Raw genomic sequence first — 20,282 nt, forward strand, 5'->3', positions numbered from 1 at the left:
GTGTCCCAACTCTAACATTAGTGGTGGTGACCCGACTCTAACATAAGTGGTGGTGACCCGACTGTAACATTAGTGGTGGTAACCCATCTCTAACATTAGTGGTGGTGACCCGACTCTGACATTAGTGGTGGTGACCCGACTCTGACATTAGTGGTGGTCACCCGACACTAACATTAGTGGTGGTGACCCGACTCTAACATTAGTGGTGGTGACCCTTCTCTAACAATAGTGGTGGTGACTCGACTCTGACATTAGTGGTGGTGACCCGACTCTAACATTAGTGGTGGTGACCCGACTCTAACATTAGTGGCGGTGACCCGACTCTAACATTAGTGGTGGTGAACCGAATCTAACATGAGTGGAGGTGACCCGACTCTGACATTAATGGTGGTTACCCGATTCTGACATTACTGGTGGTGACCCGACTTTAACAGTAGTGGTTGTGACCCGGCTCTAAAATTAGTGTTGGTGACCTGACTCTGACATGAGTGGTGGTGACCCGACTCTAACATTAGTGGTGGTGACCCGGCTCTAACATTAGTGGTGGTGACCCGAATCTGACATCAGTGGTGGTGACCCGACTCTAACATTAGTGGTGGTCACATTCTCTAACATTAGTGGTGGTGACCCGACTCTGACATTAGTGGTGGTGACCCGACTCTGACATTAGTGGTGGTGACCCGACTCTAACATTAGTGATGGTGACCTGACACTGACATTAGTGGTGGTGACCCGACTCTAACATTAGTGGTGGTGACCCGACACTAACATTAGTGGTGGGGACTCGACTCTGACATTAGTGGTGGTGACCCGACTCTAACATTAGTGGTGGTGACCCGACTCTAACATTAGTGGTGGTGACCCGAATATAACATTAGAGGTGGCTACCCGACACTAACATTAGTGGTGGTGACCCGACGCTGACATTAGTGGTGGTAACCCGACTCTAACATTAGTGGTGGTGACCCGACTCTTACATTAGTGCTGGAGACCCAACTCTAACATTAGTGGTGGTGACCCGACTCTAACATTAGTGGTGGTGACCTGACTCTGACATTAGTGGTGGTGACCCGACTCTGATTAGTGGTGGTGAACCGACTCTAACATTAGTGGTGGTGACCCGACTCTAACATAGGTGGTGGTGACCCGACTGTAACATTCGTGGTGGTGACCCGACTGTAACATTAGTGGAGGTGACCCGACTCTGACATTAGTGGTGGTGACCCGACTCTGACATTAGTGGTAGTGACCCGACTCTAATATTAGTGGTGGTGACCCGACTCTGACATTAGTGATGGTGACCCGACTCTAACATTAGTGGTGGTGACACGACTCTAACATTAGTGGTGGTGACCCGACTCTAACATTAATGGTGGTGACACGACTCTAAGATTAGAGGAGGTGACACGACTCTAACATTAGTGGTGGTGAACCGACTCTGACATTAGTGGTGGTGACCCGACTCTGACATTAGTGGTGGTGACCCGACACTGACATTAGTGGAGGTGACCCGACACTAACATTAGTGGTGGTGTCCCGACTCTTACATTAGTGGTGATGACACGACTCTAACATTAGTGGTGGTGACCCGACACTAACATTAGTGGTGGTGACCTGACTCTAGCATTAGTGGTGGTGACACGACTCTTACATTTGTGCTGTTGACCCGACTCTACCATTAGTAGCGGTGACCCGACTCTAACATTAGTGGTGGTGACCATTCTCTAACATTAGTGGTGGTGACCCGACTCTGACATTAGTGGTGGTGACCCGACTCTGACATTAGTGGTGGTGACCCGACTCGAACATTAGTGGTGGTGACTCGACTCTGACATTAGTGGTGGTGACCCGACTCTAACATTGGTGGTGTTGACACGACTCTAACATTAGTGGTGTTGACCCGACTCTAACATTAGTGGTGGTGACCCGACACTAACATTAGTGGTGGTGACCCGACTCTAACATTTGTGATGGTGACCCGACTCTGACATTACTGGTGGTGACCCGACTCTAACATTAGTGGTGGTGACCCGACTCTAACATTAGTGGTGGTGACCCTTCAATAACATTAGTCGTGGTGAGCCGACTCTGACATTAGTGGTGGTGACCCGACTCTAAAATTAGTGGTGGTGACCCGACTCTAACATTAGTGGCGCTGGCCTGACACTGACATTAGTGGGGGTGACCCGACTCTAACATTAGTGGTGGTGACTCGACTCTGACATTAGTGGTGGTGACCCGACTCTAACATTGGTGGTGTTGACACGACTCTAACATTAGTGGTGTTGACCCGACTCTAACATTAGTGGTGGTGACCCGACACTAACATTAGTGGTGGTGACCCGACTCTAACATTTGTGATGGTGACCCGACTCTGACATTACTGGTGGTGACCCGACTCTAACATTAGTGGTGGTGACCCGACTCTAACATTAGTGGTGGTGACCCTTCACTAACATTAGTGGTGGTGAGCCGACTCTGACATTAGTGGTGGTGACCCGACTCTAAAATTAGTGGTGGTGACCCGACACTGACATTAGTGGAGGTGACCCGACACTAACATTAGTGGTGGTGTCCCGACTCTTACATTAGTGGTGATGACACGACTCTAACATTAGTGGTGGTGACCCGACACTAACATTAGTGGTGGTGACCTGACTCTAGCATTAGTGGTGGTGACACGACTCTTACATTTGTGCTGTTGACCCGACTCTACCATTAGTAGCGGTGACCCGACTCTAACATTAGTGGTGGTGACCATTCTCTAACATTAGTGGTGGTGACCCGACTCTGACATTAGTGGTGGTGACCCGACTCTGACATTAGTGGTGGTGACCCGACTCGAACATTAGTGGTGGTGACTCGACTCTGACATTAGTGGTGGTGACCCGACTCTAACATTGGTGGTGTTGACACGACTCTAACATTAGTGGTGTTGACCCGACTCTAACATTAGTGGTGGTGACCCGACACTAACATTAGTGGTGGTGACCCGACTCTAACATTTGTGATGGTGACCCGACTCTGACATTACTGGTGGTGACCCGACTCTAACATTAGTGGTGGTGACCCGACTCTAACATTAGTGGTGGTGACCCTTCAATAACATTAGTCGTGGTGAGCCGACTCTGACATTAGTGGTGGTGACCCGACTCTAAAATTAGTGGTGGTGACCCGACTCTAACATTAGTGGCGCTGGCCTGACACTGACATTAGTGGGGGTGACCCGACTCTAACATTAGTGGTGGTGACTCGACTCTGACATTAGTGGTGGTGACCCGACTCTAACATTGGTGGTGTTGACACGACTCTAACATTAGTGGTGTTGACCCGACTCTAACATTAGTGGTGGTGACCCGACACTAACATTAGTGGTGGTGACCCGACTCTAACATTTGTGATGGTGACCCGACTCTGACATTACTGGTGGTGACCCGACTCTAACATTAGTGGTGGTGACCCGACTCTAACATTAGTGGTGGTGACCCTTCACTAACATTAGTGGTGGTGAGCCGACTCTGACATTAGTGGTGGTGACCCGACTCTAAAATTAGTGGTGGTGACCCGACTCTAACATTAGTGGCGGTGGCCTGACACTGACATTAGTGGTGGTGACCCGACACTAACATTAGTGGTGGGGACTCGACTCTGACATTAGTGGTGGTGACCCGACTCTAACATTAGTGGTGGTGACCCGACACTAACATTAGTGGTGGTGACCCGACTCTGACATTAGTGGTGGTGACCCGACTCTGACATTAGTGGTGGTGACCCGACTCTAACATTAGTGGTGGTGACCCGAATATAACATTAGAGGTGGCTACCCGACACTAACATTAGTGGTGGTGACCCGACGCTGACATTAGTGGTGGTAACCCGACTCTAACATTAGTGGTGGTGACCCGACTCTTACATTAGTGCTGGAGACCCAACTCTAACATTAGTGGTGGTGACCCGACTCTAACATTAGTGGTGGTGACCTGACTCTGACATTAGTGGTGGTGACCCGACTCTGATTAGTGGTGGTGAACCGACTCTAACATTAGTGGTGGTGACCCGACTCTAACATAGGTGGTGGTGACCCGACTGTAACATTCGTGGTGGTGACCCGACTGTAACATTAGTGGAGGTGACCCGACTCTGACATTAGTGGTGGTGACCCGACTCTGACATTAGTGGTAGTGACCCGACTCTAATATTAGTGGTGGTGACCCGACTCTGACATTAGTGATGGTGACCCGACTCTAACATTAGTGGTGGTGACACGACTCTAACATTAGTGGTGGTGACCCGACTCTAACATTAATGGTGGTGACACGACTCTAAGATTAGTGGAGGTGACACGACTCTAACATTAGTGGTGGTGAACCGACTCTGACATTAGTGGTGGTGACCCGACTCTGACATTAGTGGTGGTGACCCGACACTGACATTAGTGGAGGTGACCCGACACTAACATTAGTGGTGGTGTCCCGACTCTTACATTAGTGGTGATGACACGACTCTAACATTAGTGGTGGTGACCCGACACTAACATTAGTGGTGGTGACCTGACTCTAGCATTAGTGGTGGTGACACGACTCTTACATTTGTGCTGTTGACCCGACTCTACCATTAGTAGCGGTGACCCGACTCTAACATTAGTGGTGGTGACCATTCTCTAACATTAGTGGTGGTGACCCGACTCTGACATTAGTGGTGGTGACCCGACTCTGACATTAGTGGTGGTGACCCGACTCGAACATTAGTGGTGGTGACTCGACTCTGACATTAGTGGTGGTGACCCGACTCTAACATTGGTGGTGTTGACACGACTCTAACATTAGTGGTGTTGACCCGACTCTAACATTAGTGGTGGTGACCCGACACTAACATTAGTGGTGGTGACCCGACTCTAACATTTGTGATGGTGACCCGACTCTGACATTACTGGTGGTGACCCGACTCTAACATTAGTGGTGGTGACCCGACTCTAACATTAGTGGTGGTGACCCTTCACTAACATTAGTGGTGGTGAGCCGACTCTGACATTAGTGGTGGTGACCCGACTCTAAAATTAGTGGTGGTGACCCGACTCTAACATTAGTGGCGGTGGCCTGACACTGACATTAGTGGGGGTGACCCGACTCTAACATTAGTGGTGGTGACTCGACTCTGACATTAGTGGTGGTGACCCGACTCTAACATTGGTGGTGTTGACACGACTCTAACATTAGTGGTGTTGACCCGACTCTAACATTAGTGGTGGTGACCCGACACTAACATTAGTGGTGGTGACCCGACTCTAACATTTGTGATGGTGACCCGACTCTGACATTACTGGTGGTGACCCAACTCTAACATTAGTGGTGGTGACCCGACTCTAACATTAGTGGTGGTGACCCTTCACTAACATTAGTGGTGGTGAGCCGACTCTGACATTAGTGGTGGTGACCCGACTCTAAAATTAGTGGTGGTGACCCGACTCTAACATTAGTGGCGGTGGCCTGACACTGACATTAGTGGGGGTGACCCGACTCTAACATTAGTGGTGGTGACCCGACTGTCACATTAGTGGTGGTGACCCGACTCTGACATTAGTGGTGGTGACCCGACTCTGACATTAGTGGTGGTGACCCGACTCTGGCATTAGTGGTGGTGACCCGACTCTAACATTAGTGCTGGTGACCCGAATATAACATTAGTGGTGGCTACCCGACACTAACATTAGTGGTGGTGACCCGACGCTGACATTAGTGGTGGTGACCCGACTCTAACATTAGTGGTGGTGACCCGACTCTGACATTAGTGGTGGTAACCCGACTCTAACATTAGTGGTGGTGACCCGACTCTGACATTAGTGGTGGTAACCCGACTCTAACATTAGTGGTGGTGACCCGACTCTAACATTAGTGCTGGAGACCCAACTCTAACATTAGTGGTGGTGACCCGACTCTAACATTAGTGGTGGGACCTGACTCTGACATTAGTGGTGGTGACCCGACTCTGATTAGTGGTGGTGACCCGACTCTAACATTCGTGCTGGTGACCCGACTCTAACATAAGTGGTGGTGACCCGACTGTAACATTAGTGGAGGTGACCCGACTCTGACATTAGTGGTGGTGACCCGACTCTAACATTAGTGGTGGTGACCCGACTCTAATATTAGTGGTGGTGACCCGACTCTGACATTAGTGGTGGTGAGCCGACTCTAAAAATAGTGGTAGTGACCCGAATCTAACATTAGTGGTGGTGACCCGACTCTAACATTTCTGGTGGTGACCCGAATGTGACATTACTGGTGGTGACCCGACTCTAACATTAGTGGTGGTGACCCGACTCTTACATTAGTGGTGTTGACCCGACGCTAACATTAGTGTTGGTGACCCGACTCTGACATTTGTGCTGTTGACCCGACGCTACCATTAGTAGCGGTGTCCCAACTCTAACATTAGTGGTGGTGACCGACTCGAACATTAGTGGTGGTGACCCATCTCTAACATTAGTGGTGGTGACCCGACTGTGACATTAGTGGTGGTGACCCGACTCTGACATTCGTCGTGGTCACCCGACACTAACATTAGTGGTGGTGACCCGACTCTAACATTAGTGGTGGTGACCCTTCTCTAACAATAGTGGAGGTGACTCGACTCTGACATTAGTGGTGGTGACCCGACTCTAACATTCGTGGTGGTGACCCGACTCTAACATTAGTGGTGGTGACCCGACTCTAACATTAGTGGTGGTGAACCGAATCTAACATGAGTGGAGGTGACCCGACTCTGACATTAATGGTGGTGACCCGATTCTGACATTACTGGTGGTGACCCGACTTTAACATTAGTGGAGGTGACCCGACTCTAGCATTAGTGGTGGTGACCCGACTCTGGCATTAGTGGTGGTGACCCGACTCTGACATTAGTGGTGGTGACCCGAATCTGACATTAGTGGTGGTGTCCCGACTCTAACATTAGTAGTGTTGACTATTCTCTAACATTAGTGGTGGTGACCCGACTCTGACATTATTGGTGGTGACTGGACTCTGACATTAGTGGTGGTGACCCGATTCTGACATTAGTGGTGGTGAGCCGACTCTAAAATTAGTGGTAGTGACCCGAATCTAACGTTTGTGGTGGTGACCCGAATCTAATATTCGTGGTGGTGACACGACTCTGACATTAGTGGTGGCGACCCGACTCTAACATTCGTGGTGGTGATCGGACTCTAACATTAGTGGTGGTGACCCGGCGCTACCATTAGTAGCGGTGTCCCAACTCTAACATTAGTGGTGGTGACCCATCTCTAACATTAGTGGTGGTGACCCGACTCTGACATTAGTGGTGGTGACCCGACTCTGACATTAGTGGTGGTCACCCGACACTAACATTAGTGGTGGTGACCCGACTCTAACATTAGTGGTGGTGACCCTTCTCTAACAATAGTGGTGGTGACTCGACTCTGACATTAGTGGTGGTGACCCGACTCTAACATTAGTGGTGGTGACCCGACTCTAACATTAGTGGTGGTGACCCGACTCTAACATTAGTGGTGGTGAACCGAATCTAACATGAGTGGAGGTGACCCGACTCTGACATTAATGGTGGTGACCCGATTCTGACATTACTGGTGGTGACCCGACTTTAACAGTAGTGGTGGTGACCCGGCTCTAAAATTAGTGGTGGTGACCCGACTCTGACATGAGTGGTGGTGACCCGACTCTAACATTAGTGGTGGTGACCCGGCTCTAACATTAGTGGTGGTGACCCGAATCTGACATCAGTGGTGGTGACCCGACTCTAACATTAGTGGTGGTCACCTTCTCTAACATTAGTGCTGGTGACCCGACTCTGACATTAGTGGTGGTGACCCGACTCTGACATTAGTGGTGGTGACCCGACTCTAACATTAGTGATGGTGACATGACTCTGACATTAGTGGTGGTGACCCGACTCTAACATTAGTGGTGGTGACCCGACACTAACATTAGTGGTGGGGACTCGACTCTGACATTAGTGGTGGTGACCCGACTCTAACATTAGTGGTGGTGAGCAGACTCTAACATTAGTGGTGGTGACCCGACTCTGACATGAGTGGTGGTGAACCGACTCTGACATTAGTGGTGGTGACCCGACTCTAACATTAGTGGTGGTGAACCGACTATAACATTAGAGGTGGCTACCCGACACTAACATTAGTGGTGGTGACCCGACGCTGACATTAGTGGTGGTAACCCGACTCTAACATTAGTGGTGGTGACCCGACTCTAACATTAGTGCTGGAGACCCAACTCTAACATTAGTGGTGGTGACCCGACTCTAACATTAGTGGTGGTGACCTGACTCTGACATTAGTGGTGGTGACCCGACTCTGATTAGTGGTGGTGACCCGACTCTAACATTAGTGGTGGTGACCCGACTCTAACATAAGTGGTGGTGACCCGACTGTAACATTAGTGGTGGTGACCCGACTGTAACATTAGTGGAGGTGACCCGACTCTGACATTAGTGGTGGTGACCCGACTCTGACATTAGTGGTAGTGACCCGACTCTAACATTAGTGGTGGTGACCCGACTCTGACATTAGTGATGGTGACCCGACTCTAACATTAGTGGTGGTGACACGACTCTAACATTAGTGGTGGTGACCCGACTCTAACATTAATGGTGGTGACACGACTCTAAGATTAGTGGAGGTGACACGACTCTAACATTAGTGGTGGTGAACCGCCTCTGACATTAGTGGTGGTGACCCGACTCTGACATGAGTGGTGGTGACCCGACTCTGACATAAGTGGAGGTGACCCGACACTAACATTAGTGGTGGTGTCCCGACTCTTACATTAGTGGTGATGACCCGACTCTGACATTAGTGGTGGTGACCCGACTCTAAAATTAGTGGTAGTGACCCGACTCTCACATTAGTGGTGGTGAACCAACTCTAACATTAGTGGTGGTGACCCGACTCTGACATTAGTGGTGGTGACCCGACTCTAACATTAGTGGTGGTGACCCGACACTAACATTAGTGGTGGTGACCTGACTCTAGCATTAGTGGTGTTGACACGACTCTTACATTTGTGCTGTTGACCCGACTCTACCATTAGTAGCGGTGACCCGACTCTAACATTAGTGGTGGTGACCATTCTGTAACATTAGTGGTGGTGACCCGACTCTGACATTTGTGGTGGTGACCCGACTCTGACATTAGTGGTGGTGACCCGACTCGAACATTAGTGGTGGTGACTCGACTCTGACATTAGTGGTGGTGACCCGACTCTAACATTGGTGGTGTTGACACGACTCTAACATTAGTGGTGTTGACCCGACTCTAACATTAGTGGTGGTGACCCGACACTAACATTAGTGGTGGTGACCCGAATCTGACATTAGTGGTGGTGACCCGACTCTAACATTTGTGATGGTGACCCGACTCTGACATTACTGGTGGTGACCCGACTCTAACATTACTGGTGGTGACCCGACTCTAACATTAGTGGTGGTGACCCTTCACTAACAATAGTGGTGGTGAGCCGACTCTGACATTAGTGGTGGTGACCCGACTCTAAAATTAGTGGTGGTGACCCGACTCTAACATTAGTGGCGGTGGACTGACACTGACATTAGTGGGGGTGACCCGACTCTAACATTAGTGGTGGTGACCCGACTGTCACATTAGTGGTGGTGACCCGACTCTAACATTAGTGGTGGTGAACCGAATCTACCATTAGTGGAGGTGACCCGACTCTGACATTAGTGGTGGTGACCCGACTCTGACATTAGTGGTGGTGACCCGACTCTGGCATTAGTGGTGGTGACCAGACTCTAACATTAGTGCTGGTGACCCGAATATAACATTAGTGGTGGCTACCCGACACTAACATTAGTGGTGGTGACCCGACGCTGACATTAGTGGTGGTGACCCGACTCTAACATTAGTGGTGGTGACCCGACTCTGACATTAGTGGTGGTAACCTGACTCTAACATTAGTGGTGGTGACCCGACTCTAACATTAGTGCTGGAGACCCAACTCTAACATTAGTGGTGGTGACCCGACTCTAACATTAGTGGTGGTGACCTGACTCTGACATTAGTGGTGGTGACCCGACTCTGATTAGTGGTGGTGACCCGACTCTAACATTAGTGGTGGTGACCCGACTCTAACATAAGTGGTGGTGACCCGACTGTAACATTAGTGGTGGTAACCCGACTGTAACATTAGTGGAGGTGACCCGACTCTGACATTAGTGGTGGTGACCCGACTCTGACATTAGTGGTAGTGACCCGACTCCAACATTAGTGGAGGTGACCCGACTCTGACATTAGTGATGCTGACCCGACTCCATCATTAGTAGTGGTGACCCGACTCTAACATTAGTGGTGGTGACCCGACTCTAATATTAGTGGTGGTAACCCGACTCTGACATTAGTGGTGGTGAGCCGACTCTAAAAATTGTGGTAGTGACCCGAATCTAACATTAGTGGTGGTGACCCGACTCTAACATTTGTGGTGGTGACCCGAATCTGACATTAGTGGTGATGACCCGACTCTAACATTAGTGGTGGTGACCCGACTCTTACATTCGTGGTGTTGACACGACTCTAACATTCGTGGCGGTGACCCGACTCTAACATTTGTGCTGTTGACCCGACGCTACCATTAGTAGCGGTGTCCCAACTCTAACATTAGTGGTGGTGACCCGACTCTAACATTAGTGGTGGTGACCCATCTCTAACATTAGTGGTGGTGACCCGACTGTGACATTAGTGGTGGTGACCCGACTCTGACATTAGTGGTGGTCACCCGACACTAACATTAGTGGTGGTGACCCGACTCTAACATTAGTGGTGGTGACCCTTCTCTAACAATAGTGGTGGTGACTCGACTCTGACATTAGTGGTGGTGACCCGACTCTAAAATTAGTGGTGGTGACCCGACTCTAACATTAGTGGTGGTGACCCGACTCTAACATTAGTGGTGGTGAACCGAATCTAACATGAGTGGAGGTGACCCGACTCTGACATTAATGGTGGTGACCCGATTCTGACATTACTGGTGGTGACCCGACTTTAACATTAGTGGAGGTGACCCGACTCTAGCATTAGTGGTGGTGACCCGACTCTGGCATTAGTGGTGGTGACCCGACTCTGACATTAGTGGTGGTGACCCGAATCTGACATTAGTGGTGGTGTCCCGACTCTAACATTAGTAGTGTTGACTATTCTCTAACATTAGTGGTGCTGACCCGACTCTGACATTATTGGTGGTGACTGGACTCTGACATTAGTGGTGGTGACCCGGTTCTGACATTAGTGGTGGTGAGCCGACTCTAAAATTAGTGGTAGTGACCCGAATCTAACGTTTGTTGTGGTGACCCGAATCTAACATTCGTGGTGGTGACACGACTCTGACATAAGTGGTGGCGACCCGACTCTAACATTCGTGGTGGTGACCGGACTCTGACATTAGTGATGTTGACCCGACTCTAACATTAGTGGTGGTGACCCGACTCTAACATTTGTGCTGTTGACCCGACTCTACCATTAGTAGCGGTGTCCCGACTATAACATTAGTGGTGGTGACCCGACTCTAACATTAGTGGTGGTGACCCTTCTCTAACATTAGTGGTGGTGACCCGACTCTGACATTAGTGGTGGTGACCCGACTCTGACATTAGTGGTGGTGACCCGACACTAACATTAGTGGTGGTGACCCGACTCAAACATTAGTGGTGGTGACCCGACTCTGACATTAGTGGTGGTGACCCGACTCTACCATTAGTAGCGGTGACCCGACTCTAACATTAGTGGTGGTGACCATTCTCTAACATTAGTGGTGGTGACCCGACTCTGACATTAGTGGTGGTGACCCGACTCTGACATTAGTGGTGGTGACCCGACTCGAACATTAGTGGTGGTGACTCGACTCTGACATTAGTGGTGGTGACCCGACTCTAACATTGGTGGTGTTGACACGACTCTAACATTAGTGGTGTTGACCCGACTCTAACATTAGTGGTGGTGACCCGACACTAACATTAGTGGTGGTGACCCGACTCTAACATTTGTGATGGTGACCCGACTCTGACATTACTGGTGGTGACCCGACTCTAACATTAGTGGTGGTGACCCGACTCTAACATTAGTGGTGGTGACCCTTCACTAACATTAGTGGTGGTGAGCCGACTCTGACATTAGTGGTGGTGACCCGACTCTAAAATTAGTGGTGGTGACCCGACTCTAACATTAGTGGCGGTGGCCTGACACTGACATTAGTGGGGGTGACCCGACTCTAACATTAGTGGTGGTGACTCGACTCTGACATTAGTGGTGGTGACCCGACTCTAACATTGGTGGTGTTGACACGACTCTAACATTAGTGGTGTTGACCCGACTCTAACATTAGTGGTGGTGACCCGACACTAACATTAGTGGTGGTGACCCGACTCTAACATTTGTGATGGTGACCCGACTCTGACATTACTGGTGGTGACCCAACTCTAACATTAGTGGTGGTGACCCGACTCTAACATTAGTGGTGGTGACCCTTCACTAACATTAGTGGTGGTGAGCCGACTCTGACATTAGTGGTGGTGACCCGACTCTAAAATTAGTGGTGGTGACCCGACTCTAACATTAGTGGCGGTGGCCTGACACTGACATTAGTGGGGGTGACCCGACTCTAACATTAGTGGTGGTGACCCGACTGTCACATTAGTGGTGGTGACCCGACTCTGACATTAGTGGTGGTGACCCGACTCTGACATTAGTGGTGGTGACCCGACTCTGGCATTAGTGGTGGTGACCCGACTCTAACATTAGTGCTGGTGACCCGAATATAACATTAGTGGTGGCTACCCGACACTAACATTAGTGGTGGTGACCCGACGCTGACATTAGTGGTGGTGACCCGACTCTAACATTAGTGGTGGTGACCCGACTCTGACATTAGTGGTGGTAACCCGACTCTAACATTAGTGGTGGTGACCCGACTCTGACATTAGTGGTGGTAACCCGACTCTAACATTAGTGGTGGTGACCCGACTCTAACATTAGTGCTGGAGACCCAACTCTAACATTAGTGGTGGTGACCCGACTCTAACATTAGTGGTGGGACCTGACTCTGACATTAGTGGTGGTGACCCGACTCTGATTAGTGGTGGTGACCCGACTCTAACATTCGTGCTGGTGACCCGACTCTAACATAAGTGGTGGTGACCCGACTGTAACATTAGTGGAGGTGACCCGACTCTGACATTAGTGGTGGTGACCCGACTCTAACATTAGTGGTGGTGACCCGACTCTAATATTAGTGGTGGTGACCCGACTCTGACATTAGTGGTGGTGAGCCGACTCTAAAAATAGTGGTAGTGACCCGAATCTAACATTAGTGGTGGTGACCCGACTCTAACATTTCTGGTGGTGACCCGAATGTGACATTACTGGTGGTGACCCGACTCTAACATTAGTGGTGGTGACCCGACTCTTACATTAGTGGTGTTGACCCGACGCTAACATTAGTGTTGGTGACCCGACTCTGACATTTGTGCTGTTGACCCGACGCTACCATTAGTAGCGGTGTCCCAACTCTAACATTAGTGGTGGTGACCGACTCGAACATTAGTGGTGGTGACCCATCTCTAACATTAGTGGTGGTGACCCGACTGTGACATTAGTGGTGGTGACCCGACTCTGACATTCGTCGTGGTCACCCGACACTAACATTAGTGGTGGTGACCCGACTCTAACATTAGTGGTGGTGACCCTTCTCTAACAATAGTGGAGGTGACTCGACTCTGACATTAGTGGTGGTGACCCGACTCTAACATTCGTGGTGGTGACCCGACTCTAACATTAGTGGTGGTGACCCGACTCTAACATTAGTGGTGGTGAACCGAATCTAACATGAGTGGAGGTGACCCGACTCTGACATTAATGGTGGTGACCCGATTCTGACATTACTGGTGGTGACCCGACTTTAACATTAGTGGAGGTGACCCGACTCTAGCATTAGTGGTGGTGACCCGACTCTGGCATTAGTGGTGGTGACCCGACTCTGACATTAGTGGTGGTGACCCGAATCTGACATTAGTGGTGGTGTCCCGACTCTAACATTAGTAGTGTTGACTATTCTCTAACATTAGTGGTGGTGACCCGACTCTGACATTATTGGTGGTGACTGGACTCTGACATTAGTGGTGGTGACCCGATTCTGACATTAGTGGTGGTGAGCCGACTCTAAAATTAGTGGTAGTGACCCGAATCTAACGTTTGTGGTGGTGACCCGAATCTAATATTCGTGGTGGTGACACGACTCTGACATTAGTGGTGGCGACCCGACTCTAACATTCGTGGTGGTGATCGGACTCTAACATTAGTGGTGGTGACCCGGCGCTACCATTAGTAGCGGTGTCCCAACTCTAACATTAGTGGTGGTGACCCATCTCTAACATTAGTGGTGGTGACCCGACTCTGACATTAGTGGTGGTGACCCGACTCTGACATTAGTGGTGGTCACCCGACACTAACATTAGTGGTGGTGACCCGACTCTAACATTAGTGGTGGTGACCCTTCTCTAACAATAGTGGTGGTGACTCGACTCTGACATTAGTGGTGGTGACCCGACTCTAACATTAGTGGTGGTGACCCGACTCTAACATTAGTGGTGGTGACCCGACTCTAACATTAGTGGTGGTGAACCGAATCTAACATGAGTGGAGGTGACCCGACTCTGACATTAATGGTGGTGACCCGATTCTGACATTACTGGTGGTGACCCGACTTTAACAGTAGTGGTGGTGACCCGGCTCTAAAATTAGTGGTGGTGACCCGACTCTGACATGAGTGGTGGTGACCCGACTCTAACATTAGTGGTGGTGACCCGGCTCTAACATTAGTGGTGGTGACCCGAATCTGACATCAGTGGTGGTGACCCGACTCTAACATTAGTGGTGGTCACCTTCTCTAACATTAGTGCTGGTGACCCGACTCTGACATTAGTGGTGGTGACCCGACTCTGACATTAGTGGTGGTGACCCGACTCTAACATTAGTGATGGTGACATGACTCTGACATTAGTGGTGGTGACCCGACTCTAACATTAGTGGTGGTGACCCGACACTAACATTAGTGGTGGGGACTCGACTCTGACATTAGTGGTGGTGACCCGACTCTAACATTAGTGGTGGTGAGCAGACTCTAACATTAGTGGTGGTGACCCGACTCTGACATGAGTGGTGGTGAACCGACTCTGACATTAGTGGTGGTGACCCGACTCTAACATTAGTGGTGGTGAACCGACTATAACATTAGAGGTGGCTACCCGACACTAACATTAGTGGTGGTGACCCGACGCTGACATTAGTGGTGGTAACCCGACTCTAACATTAGTGGTGGTGACCCGACTCTAACATTAGTGCTGGAGACCCAACTCTAACATTAGTGGTGGTGACCCGACTCTAACATTAGTGGTGGTGACCTGACTCTGACATTAGTGGTGGTGACCCGACTCTGATTAGTGGTGGTGACCCGACTCTAACATTAGTGGTGGTGACCCGACTCTAACATAAGTGGTGGTGACCCGACTGTAACATTAGTGGTGGTGACCCGACTGTAACATTAGTGGAGGTGACCCGACTCTGACATTAGTGGTGGTGACCCGACTCTGACATTAGTGGTAGTGACCCGACTCTAACATTAGTGGTGGTGACCCGACTCTGACATTAGTGATGGTGACCCGACTCTAACATTAGTGGTGGTGACACGACTCTAACATTAGTGGTGGTGACCCGACTCTAACATTAATGGTGGTGACACGACTCTAAGATTAGTGGAGGTGACACGACTCTAACATTAGTGGTGGTGAACCGCCTCTGACATTAGTGGTGGTGACCCGACTCTGACATGAGTGGTGGTGACCCGACTCTGACATAAGTGGAGGTGACCCGACACTAACATTAGTGGTGGTGTCCCGACTCTTACATTAGTGGTGATGACCCGACTCTGACATTAGTGGTGGTGACCCGACTCTAAAATTAGTGGTAGTGACCCGACTCTCACATTAGTGGTGGTGAACCAACTCTAACATTAGTGGTGGTGACCCGACTCTGACATTAGTGGTGGTGACCCGACTCTAACATTAGTGGTGGTGACCCGACACTAACATTAGTGGTGGTGACCTGACTCTAGCATTAGTGGTGTTGACACGACTCTTACATTTGTGCTGTTGACCCGACTCTACCATTAGTAGCGGTGACCCGACTCTAACATTAGTGGTGGTGACCATTCTGTAACATTAGTGGTGGTGACCCGACTCTGACATTTGTGGTGGTGACCCGACTCTGACATTAGTGGTGGTGACCCGACTCGAACATTAGTGGTGGTGACTCGACTCTGACATTAGTGGTGGTGACCCGACTCTAACATTGGTGGTGTTGACACGACTCTAACATTAGTGGTGTTGACCCGACTCTAACATTAGTGGTGGTGACCCGACACTAACATTAGTGGTGGTGACCCGAATCTGACATTAGTGGTGGTGACCCGACTCTAACATTTGTGATGGTGACCCGACTCTGACATTACTGGTGGTGACCCGACTCTAACATTACTGGTGGTGACCCGACTCTAACATTAGTGGTGGTGACCCTTCACTAACAATAGTGGTGGTGAGCCGACTCTGACATTAGTGGTGGTGACCCGACTCTAAAATTAGTGGTGGTGACCCGACTCTAACATTAGTGGCGGTGGACTGACACTGACATTAGTGGGGGTGACCCGACTCTAACATTAGTGGTGGTGACCCGACTGTCACATTAGTGGTGGTGACCCGACTCTAACATTAGTGGTGGTGAACCGAATCTACCATTAGTGGAGGTGACCCGACTCTGACATTAGTGGTGGTGACCCGACTCTGACATTAGTGGTGGTGACCCGACTCTGGCATTAGTGGTGGTGACCAGACTCTAACATTAGTGCTGGTGACCCGAATATAACATTAGTGGTGGCTACCCGACACTAACATTAGTGGTGGTGACCCGACGCTGACATTAGTGGTGGTGACCCGACTCTAACATTAGTGGTGGTGACCCGACTCTGACATTAGTGGTGGTAACCTGACTCTAACATTAGTGGTGGTGACCCGACTCTAACATTAGTGCTGGAGACCCAACTCTAACATTAGTGGTGGTGACCCGACTCTAACATTAGTGGTGGTGACCTGACTCTGACATTAGTGGTGGTGACCCGACTCTGATTAGTGGTGGTGACCCGACTCTAACATTAGTGGTGGTGACCCGACTCTAACATAAGTGGTGGTGACCCGACTGTAACATTAGTGGTGGTAACCCGACTGTAACATTAGTGGAGGTGACCCGACTCTGACATTAGTGGTGGTGACCCGACTCTGACATTAGTGGTAGTGACCCGACTCCAACATTAGTGGAGGTGACCCGACTCTGACATTAGTGATGCTGACCCGACTCCATCATTAGTAGTGGTGACCCGACTCTAACATTAGTGGTGGTGACCCGACTCTAATATTAGTGGTGGTAACCCGACTCTGACATTAGTGGTGGTGAGCCGACTCTAAAAATTGTGGTAGTGACCCGAATCTAACATTAGTGGTGGTGACCCGACTCTAACATTTGTGGTGGTGACCCGAATCTGACATTAGTGGTGATGACCCGACTCTAACATTAGTGGTGGTGACCCGACTCTTACATTCGTGGTGTTGACACGACTCTAACATTCGTGGCGGTGACCCGACTCTAACATTTGTGCTGTTGACCCGACGCTACCATTAGTAGCGGTGTCCCAACTCTAACATTAGTGGTGGTGACCCGACTCTAACATTAGTGGTGGTGACCCATCTCTAACATTAGTGGTGGTGACCCGACTGTGACATTAGTGGTGGTGACCCGACTCTGACATTAGTGGTGGTCACCCGACACTAACATTAGTGGTGGTGACCCGACTCTAACATTAGTGGTGGTGACCCTTCTCTAACAATAGTGGTGGTGACTCGACTCTGACATTAGTGGTGGTGACCCGACTCTAAAATTAGTGGTGGTGACCCGACTCTAACATTAGTGGTGGTGACCCGACTCTAACATTAGTGGTGGTGAACCGAATCTAACATGAGTGGAGGTGACCCGACTCTGACATTAATGGTGGTGACCCGATTCTGACATTACTGGTGGTGACCCGACTTTAACATTAGTGGAGGTGACCCGACTCTAGCATTAGTGGTGGTGACCCGACTCTGGCATTAGTGGTGGTGACCCGACTCTGACATTAGTGGTGGTGACCCGAATCTGACATTAGTGGTGGTGTCCCGACTCTAACATTAGTAGTGTTGACTATTCTCTAACATTAGTGGTGCTGACCCGACTCTGACATTATTGGTGGTGACTGGACTCTGACATTAGTGGTGGTGACCCGGTTCTGACATTAGTGGTGGTGAGCCGACTCTAAAATTAGTGGTAGTGACCCGAATCTAACGTTTGTTGTGGTGACCCGAATCTAACATTCGTGGTGGTGACACGACTCTGACATAAGTGGTGGCGACCCGACTCTAACATTCGTGGTGGTGACCGGACTCTGACATTAGTGATGTTGACCCGACTCTAACATTAGTGGTGGTGACCCGACTCTAACATTTGTGCTGTTGACCCGACTCTACCATTAGTAGCGGTGTCCCGACTCTAACATTAGTGGTGGTGACCCGACTCTAACATTAGTGGTGGTGACCCTTCTCTAACATTAGTGGTGGTGACCCGACTCTGACATTAGTGGTGGTGACCCGACTCTGACATTAGTGGTGGTGACCCGACACTAACATTAGTGGTGGTGACCCGACTCAAACATTAGTGGTGGTGACCCTTCTCTAACATTAGTGGGTGTGACTCGACTCTGACATTAGTGGTGGTGACCCGACTCTAACATTTGTGGTAGTGACCCGACTCTAACATTAGTGGTGGTGACCGGACTCTGACATTAGTGGTGGTGACCCGACTCTAACATTAGTGGTGGTGACACGACTCTAACATTAGTGGTGGTGAACCGAATCTATCATAAGTGGAGGTGACCCGACTCTGACATTAGTGGTGACCCGACTCTGACATTAGTGGTGGTGACCCGACTCTAACATTAGTGGTGGTGACCCGACTCTAACATTTGTGCTGTTGACCCGACTCTACCATTAGTAGCGGTGTCCCGACTCTAACATTAGTGGTGGTGACCCGACTCTAACATTAGTGGTGGTGACCCTTCTCTAACATTAGTGGTGGTGACCCGACTCTGACATTAGTGGTGGTGACCCGACTCTGACATTAGTGGTGGTGACCCGACACTAACATTAGTGGTGGTGACCCGACTCTAACATTAGTGGTGGTGACCCTTCTCTAACATTAGTGGTTGTGACTCGACTCTGACATTAGTGGTGGTGACCCGACTCTAACATTTGTGGTAGTGACCCGACTCTAACATTAGTGGTGGTGACCGGACTCTGACATTAGTGGTGGTGACCCGACTCTAACATTAGTGGTGGTGACACGACTCAAACATTAGTGGTGGTGAACCGAATCTATCATAAGTGGAGGTGACCCGACTCTGACATTAGTGGTGACCCGACTCTGACATTAGTGGTGGTGACCCGACTCTAACATTAGTGGTGGTGACCCTTCTCTAACATTAGTGGTGGTGAGCCGACTCTGACATTAGTGGTGGTGACCCGACTCTAAAATTAGTGGTGGTGACCCGACTATAACATTAGTGGCGGTGGCCTGACACTGACATTAGTGGGGGTGACCCGACTCTAACATTAGTGGTGGTGACCCGACTGTCACATTAGTGGTGGTGACCCGACTCTAACATTAGTGGTTGTGAACCGAATCTACCATTAGTGGAGGTGACCCGACTCTGACATTAGTGGTGGTGACCCGACTCTAACATTAGTGCTGGTGACCCGAATATAACATTAGTGGTGGCTACCCGACACTAACATTAGTGGTGGTGACCCGACGCTGACATTAGTGGTGGTGACCCGACTCTAACATTAGTGGTGGTGACCCGACTCTGACATTAGTGGTGGTAAACCGACTCTAACATTAGTGCTGGAGACCCAACTCTAACATTAGTGGTGGTGACCCGACTCTAACATTAGTGGTGGTGACCTGACTCTGACATTAGTGGTGGTGACCCGACTCTGATTAGTGGTGGTGACCCGAATCTAACATTAGTGGTGGTGACCCGACTCTAACATAAGTGGTGGTGACCCGACTGTAACATTAGTGGTGGTAACCC

Source organism: Somniosus microcephalus, unplaced genomic scaffold, assembly GCF_052327205.1.
Source record: "Somniosus microcephalus isolate GS21.2 unplaced genomic scaffold, FLI_Smic_1.0 unresolved_chr2, whole genome shotgun sequence".
Taxonomy (NCBI): Eukaryota; Metazoa; Chordata; class Chondrichthyes; order Squaliformes; family Somniosidae; genus Somniosus; species Somniosus microcephalus.